At 39.6% G+C, this 7500-nt stretch overlaps 2 protein-coding genes and 1 pseudogene across 2 annotated transcripts in view; 1 reads left to right on the top strand and 2 right to left on the bottom strand.

Annotated features, from left to right (window-relative positions):
• The window catches only part of LOC145400746 (WD repeat and SOCS box-containing protein 1-like), a 456090-nt gene that overhangs the window by 418954 nt on the left and 29636 nt on the right, over positions 1-7500 (top strand). The window lies entirely within an intron of this gene.
• Positions 1-7500, bottom strand: part of LOC145400716 (E3 ubiquitin-protein ligase goliath-like) — a 57555-nt gene that overhangs the window by 31803 nt on the left and 18252 nt on the right. The gene's annotated exons all lie outside the window — the stretch shown is intronic.
• LOC145400691 (uncharacterized) overlaps positions 4181-7500 on the bottom strand; it is an 11058-nt pseudogene continuing 7738 nt past the window's right edge.

Raw genomic sequence — 7500 nt, 5'->3', positions numbered from 1 at the left:
TGGTGGTGGTGGTGGTAGTAATGGACTATAACTATGCAGCTCCTCCGTCTGTTCATATCAGTGCCAACACGTGAAGCCCTCCCTATATACACATTTCATTACACCTGTCAGTCCTAAGCAATTTTACCCATCAATAATAGTAATAGTAGTAATAATAATAATAATAATAATGGTAGTCACAATAACAACAATAATCATGCAAATTACAATACTACTATAAATAATAATAATAATTTGTTTAGATCAGATTATTTTATTTACCTAACCTGCGCTTTAGGAAATAAATACAAACAGGCAGACATCAAATTGAAATTCAGACCACGTAATAGGAAAAAAAGAAAAACAAAAACAAAAAGAGCTGCATTTATTTACGGTAACCTTGGCGACACTTGGCATCCCCCCACCATGATGCCATAGCGAGTGATCCCATTTTTCAATTTAAATATTTTTCCATTTATTTTCGTTCCCAAGTGTAATAATAAGTCTTTGAGGTATATTTACGTTACTTTATACATTTCTGGGTATTGTTTTGTTTATTTTGAGTTCTATTATAGTAGTTTTGGCGGGTTTTCGTTATTTTTAGAAGCTGGGTGCATCTCGATTTCCGCATTTCTTTTTCCTTCACTCAATTTCAATTTCTTTTCGTTACCAAGTTTAATAATAAATCTTGAGGGTTTATTTATGTAACTATATATTTTGTAGGTAAAGATTTGCGCATTCTGAGTTGTTTTTGAAGTGTTGGCGGGTTCTCACTGTTAAATTTTAAAATCTGGGTACATTTCGATTTCCGCATTTCGTTTGTCTTCACTCAATTCCATCTTCCTTTCGTTCCCAAGTTGTAAATTATTTTGGGTGACATTTTCCGTACTTTATATATATATTTTTGAGTTGATTTCTTTATGGTTAGTGAATTATTATTATTATTTTTCTTTTTCTTAAGAGATTTAGATGACTGGTAGATATTGATTTCCTGGTACAAAAACAAGGAAGAGGAACTTAGGTAGGAACAGGAAGACTGGGGCGAAGAGGATGAGGAAGAGGAAGAGGAGGGTGTGGAGGAGGAGTTGAAGGGAGAGGTGGATGGAGGGTGTGGAGGAGGAGTTGAAGGGAGAGGTGGATGGAGCATATGAATGACGAGGAGGAGAAGGAGGAGGAAGACTGGATGGAGGAGGAGGAGGAGGAAGAAGACTGGATAGAGGAAGAGGGGGGGGAGGAGGAGAAGGAGGAGGAGGAGGAGGAGGAGGAGGAGGAAGCATGCGAATGAGGAAGAAAGTAGAAATAAGATATGGAGGAGAAAGGATATGGAGGAAGGGGAGGAGAAGGAGGAAGAGGAAGGGGAGGAGGAAGAGGAAGAAGGGGAGGAGAAGGAGGGGGATGAGTTGAAAGGAGGAGGTGAAGGAAGCATGCGAATGAGGAAAAGGAAAGTAGAATATAGAATAAGATATGGAGGAGGAGGAGGAAGACGAAGAGGAAGAAGAAGAAGAAGAAGAGGAGGAGGAGGAGGAGGAGGAGGAGGAGGAAAAAGACGAAGAGGAAGAAGAAGAAAAGGAGGAGGAGGAAGAAATTATATGGAGGAGGAGGAAGGCAAGGAGGAGGAGGAGGAGATTTTCACAAGACGGTTTTCTCAGGGTGAATAAAATCGTTTGGAAGGAGAGAGAAAAATTTAAGAGAAAGAACAAAGAATATATAACGAAAAATAAAATACAATAAAAAACACTGGATGCACCTTGAGATGATTTGGCTGTGTGGGGAATGGAGAATGAGAGACTGACTAGGAGAGTGTACGTGCGTGCGGTGGAGGGGAAGACCAAGGATGAGATGGAGGGATGGAGTGGAGAGGATGGAGAATGAGACACTGACTAGGAGATTGTATGTGAGTACGCGGAGTGGGAGACCATGGATGAGATGGAGGGATGAAGTGGAGAGGATGCAGAATGAAAGACTAACTAGGAGTGTATGTGAGTGTGGTGGAGGGGGAGACCAAGGATGAGGTGGTGGGATGGGGCGGACAGGATGGAGAATGAGAGACTGACTAGGAGAGTACGTGAGGTGGAGAGGAGGAGAGGGAAGAGGAAACCGATAGATATACAAAGATAGATAATTTTACAGGCTAAGGTGGCTAAGGGAGGTCGCTAAGGGCAAGATTAACCGCTAAGGGCAAGATTAACGGAGAGAGAGAGAGAGAGAGAGAGAGAGAGATGGATTCCTTCTTATCTACCGTTGAAACCTTATTATGCCGTAAGATTTCTATTATCAATTATTATTATTATTAACCAGACACACATACAGACACAGTGATACAGATGCAACTAAGTTTTATATAGATAGATAGATAGACAGATAGATAAATATAGACAGATAGATAGATATAATTGCAGTAAACAGTGCTACCCTCAATGTATTTCTTAGTAGCAAAGAAACTAAGCGGTAGTTCAAAGATGTCTCCTAAGCTGACTAACCTTTTCAATACAATGACCTATTCTAGAGTTGATGCTTAGTACCTACACAATGTACTACTGCTACTACTATACTGGTGGTTATTATTATTTTTATCATTATTATTATTATTATTATTATTATTATTATATCATCATCATTGTTATTATTATCATTATTATAATTATTATATAATCATTACTGTTATTATTATTATTATTATTATTATTATTATTAACAAAGTACAAAAAAAATCCATCAAAATCAAAATATACGCCAATATTATTTACAAACGATATTTACCGAACTTATCCCTTTACCGAAACCTAATAAAGTCGATTTTTTCCTCTATCCCCATTGGCTGGCATCCGTGACGTCACCACCCCATCCTCAACGCTGATTGGACGAGCCTGGTGACGTCACGGATGATCTAAACGCTGATTGGTTCCTGGGTTATGACGTCACGGATGATCTAAACGCTGATTGGTTCCTGGGTTATGACGTCACGGATGATCTTTACGCTGATTGGTGGAGGCGTGGCTAATGTCACTGGTCACGTTGGTTGAGATGTCGATTGAGAGAGAGAGAGAGAGAGAGAGAGACTAATACGAGATAGATAGAGAGAGAGAGACTAATACGAGATAGAGAAAGAGATGATACAAAGACAGATACATATTAGATATTTAGACTGACAGAGAGAGAGAGAGAGAGAGAGAGAAGCCTGCCCTATGTACACGTAGGAGGTGGATAAAGATAGATATAATCCTCCTGCGGTCTTCCTCTTCCTTCTCTCTCTCTCTCTCTCTCTCTCTCTCTCTCTGCAGCCTTCAACAACCCCTTCACTATGAGTACACACCCAGCTGGCATAAAATCGTATGGAGGATGCAGGAACTAAAGAAATACTGGCATTGTACGGTTCGTGGCACCATTAAGGAAAATATAATAAAGAATATAAAGCCAGCTGTAATCTGACACAACTGTATATAATAGTGGAAATACCTGTATAGTTATATTTATGATGCACGAGGTGAACTGGGAGAAGTATTGAGGGATGGAAGTGAGAAATAAAAGATCAATGACTAGTAACGGTACGGTACTCCCACCCCAACACTGTGTCGTCAGGAAGGAAAATATATATATCAGCATATATAAACATACCGTACAGTATATATACATACCGTACATACATGTATGTGTCTGGTGATGGACTAAGCAATTTCCGAAACGTCAGCAAGTAAAGACCCAAACTTCGTCACGATGTTTGTTCTGCCTGGTGATCCTCTTCCCATTACATGTACCGTATGTATAAACACATTTATACGCAATACTAATACCAGTACGGTATATACATAAATACACACACAATACAGTGTATATATATATATATATATATATATATATATATGCCAATAAGTCACATAACTTGTGATATGCAAGTATTCACAAGGAAAAGGCTTCACACACACATTTTATATATATATATATATATATATATATATATATATATATATATATATATATATATATATATATATATATATATATATATATATATCTATATATATATATATATATATATATTATATATATATAATCTATATATATACATACACACACACACACACACACACATATATATATATATATATATATATATATATATATATATACTCGTCCATGGCAGTGAAAATGTAAAGGTACCAATATAAAGTCTTCACCAGCATAAATGATCACTTCCATTACGCTAACAGGCCTGGGTTCCTTGTTCCTGGGGGCGGCCATGAAATATTCCCTGTGTTAATGACAGGTGTGTCTCAAAGGCCAAGGCAGCGGTGGTTACCTGGCAAAACACGATAATGTGACGGAAATTGACAGGATGTGGCCACCATCTTACCCCAAACACACACTGCGTCCTTCCTTCACTGTTTATTTTGACTTAGACACACACACACACACACACACACATATATATATATATATATATATATATATATATATATATATATATATATATGAGTGTTGGGGAGATCTTGAGGAGTTACCACAAGATAGGATGTGGTGGTGTGAGTTCATCGAGGCCCTATGCATCCCCGAGGGTGCCACAGGAAATGATTGATTGATTGATATATATATATATATTATATGGGACATGACAACCCTTTCAAAACGATTATTTCTTGTTTTGTTAAAGAGAGAGAGAGAGAGAGAGAGAGAGAGAGAGAGAGAGAGAGAGAGAGAGAGACCGGTTTATTTAATGACAGGAGAAATATCAAGGGCTTAACAGTATTACGTGCGTGAGGGAACTGTGTGTGTGTGTGTGTGTGTGTGTGTGTTACTTATCCTGTGGACATACACATCTAACCTGCACATACTTATCCTACGTGAGTGTGCGCATGTATGAAAAATAAGGAAGTGAGTGTGTGTGTGTGTGTGTGTGTGTGTGTGTGTGTGTGTGTGTGTGTGTGTGTGTGTGTGTAAATCCAAAACACATGACTACACACGTGAGAATCAGAAGCCATACAAATTACACACACACACACACACTCTTCCTCATTCTACACACAACCGTTCATGTGTGCAAGTCACGTGTGTAGGTATGTGCGTGTGTGTGTGTAAGAATTATAAATCCAAACTTGTGTACGTCATCCGTGCCGGTTGAGGAAGTTCCCTAACACTTTTTCCTATGCGATTTATTCTGCTTATTACATCTTTCCCTCCAATTTTGTATCAAATCATTCCTCCCTATATCGCCATACTCTGCATAAATAACATACAAAAGGAATATCAACTAGCCATATCCAAAAATAAATCGCTAAGGAAGAGGTGTTAGGGTGCTTCCTTACCCGATGAAAATACCAGCCAAGGTGTATAAGTTAATGAAGCTCCCAAACACCTCTTCCTAAGCGATTTATTTTGGCTCTGGCTGGCTAAAATCATTCGCTTCCTTAATTATGCAAAGTATGGTGGTATCAGAAAGATTAAAGCAACAAAAGACGATAGCAATGTATAATAACCAAAATAAATCGCTCAGGAAGAGGTGTTGGGGAGCCTCCTTACCTAGTCTGGCCATCAAAAGAGTTGAAAGGGGTTAGGGATCTGTTATGAGGTAAGAATGGGTCTCCTTGGTTACTAGTCAAATCAACCTTCCAGTCTGACTACACCTGGCCATCAAATGAGCTGAAAGGAGTTAGGGATCTTTGTTATGAGGTAGGCATGAGTCTCCTTGGTTACTACACTCCATCCACCTTAACCTGGTCCAGATTACGTCCTTTTGCAGCTTCTTTCCCGTAGCTTAGTGGCAGAGACAGTGCTGCGGCTCTACGTGCTTTTCACAGCACTTTTTCGTGACTAGCACCATATTCAGATGTTTATCTATTGCTACAACTCAGCATTCAAGGTGGAGAGATAGCAATATTAGGCCAAGTCAGACTAAAAGGGGTAAATACACATACTTTTCACAGCACTTCTTCGTGACTAGCACCACATTCAAGTGTAAGTCTACTGCTGCAACTCAGCATTTAAGATAGATAGATAGATAGATAGAGATAGAGAGAGAGAGAGAGTAATTTTAGGCCAAGTTAGACTAAAAGGGGTAAATACACGGCAAGTCTCTTCCAACTCACTCTCCTAGTCAGTTTCGTCTGGGAGGGTGCGGTGGGTGTGGGGGAGCTTTCTGGCGCTATCCTTGTCAGATTCTGGCGCTTGAGTCACTGGCTACCCTTACACAGCATGGCAAACCAGTAATGAAGTAAATTTCCTTGTGTGTGTGTGTGTGTGTGTGTGTGTGAGAGAGAGAGAGAGAGAGAGAGAGAGAGAGAGAGAGAGAGAGAGAGAGAGGAATTTTTTTTGAGGAATGAAAAATATGAATGTGTGTGTGTGTGTGTGTGTGTGTGTGTGTGTGTGTGTGTGTGTGTGTGTGTGTGTGTGTGTGTGTGTGTGTGTGTGTGTGTGTGTGTGAGAGAGAGAGAGAGAGAGACAGAGACAGACAGACAGACAGACAGAGAAGGAATGAAAAGTATGTGTGTTATGTGTGTGTGTGTGTGTGTGTGTGTGTGTGTGTGTGTGTGTGTGAGAGAGAGAGAGAGAGAGAGAGAGAGAGAGAGAGAGAGAGAGAGAGAGAGTTTTTTCAGAGGAATGAAAAGTATGAATATGTGTCTGTGTGTGTGTGTGTGGGTTTTAAAGTATAATTATATCCATCAGAGCAGCTGCCACACACATGTGCGCCAGGTGTATGGTTACATGTGTGTTCCGCATAGCTCTCTCTCATCCCTCCCCTCTCTCTCTCTCTCTCTCTCTCTCTCACACACACACACACACACACACACATACACACAATTGCTGCTGATACAATAACTACTACTATTACAACTACTGCTACTACTACTACTACTATCACCACCACCATCACCACTACTATTACTATTACCACTATTATCATTATTATTATCACTATTATTATTATTATAATTATTAAAGGTATACATCTCATACTTTTAGCTACAAAACATCATCTTCAAGCCCGGAACACAGCGTTTTACCTTCAACAACGCCCTTTATCGAGCGTAGCCATATAATTCCCCAACCACACACACACACACACACACACACACACACACACACAAAACGTTACAGCATTCCATTTAAACACCCTAAATATCTCTCACATATAACTGACAAGAATTTTGTCCGTAAATATAACGCTAATAATCATAATAACTTTCACAACAATAAACATTTAAAATTCAAAAAAATATAACAACCAACAACCAAAGCGCACAGGTGGTTGTAAACAAGCCCCTGAGTGAGCGTGACACCCCCTACCCATCATGGCCGCCTGGGGGCCACTCAGTGAGGATAACGCCAATGTAAACACCGCCGATTTTTTCCTTCCTCCGTCTCGGTCGTGATCGGGATTGACTGGGCGAGGCAATATAGTGAGAATGACGAAAGATGCGGAATAACTGGCTTTGATCAGGCTTTAAATGAAGGAAGAGGAATAAAAGGGCGGGACAGCTTGTTAGGAATGACGAAAATTCAAAATAACTGGCTTTGAATGGGGGAAGA

Source organism: Coenobita brevimanus, chromosome 53 (genome assembly GCF_032717465.1).
Source record: "Coenobita brevimanus isolate Jiangsu-jjx chromosome 53, ASM3271746v2, whole genome shotgun sequence".
Taxonomy (NCBI): domain Eukaryota; kingdom Metazoa; phylum Arthropoda; class Malacostraca; order Decapoda; family Coenobitidae; genus Coenobita; species Coenobita brevimanus.
The sequence above is the reverse complement of the archived record's forward strand: the minus strand, read 5'-3'. Positions and strand labels throughout refer to the sequence as shown.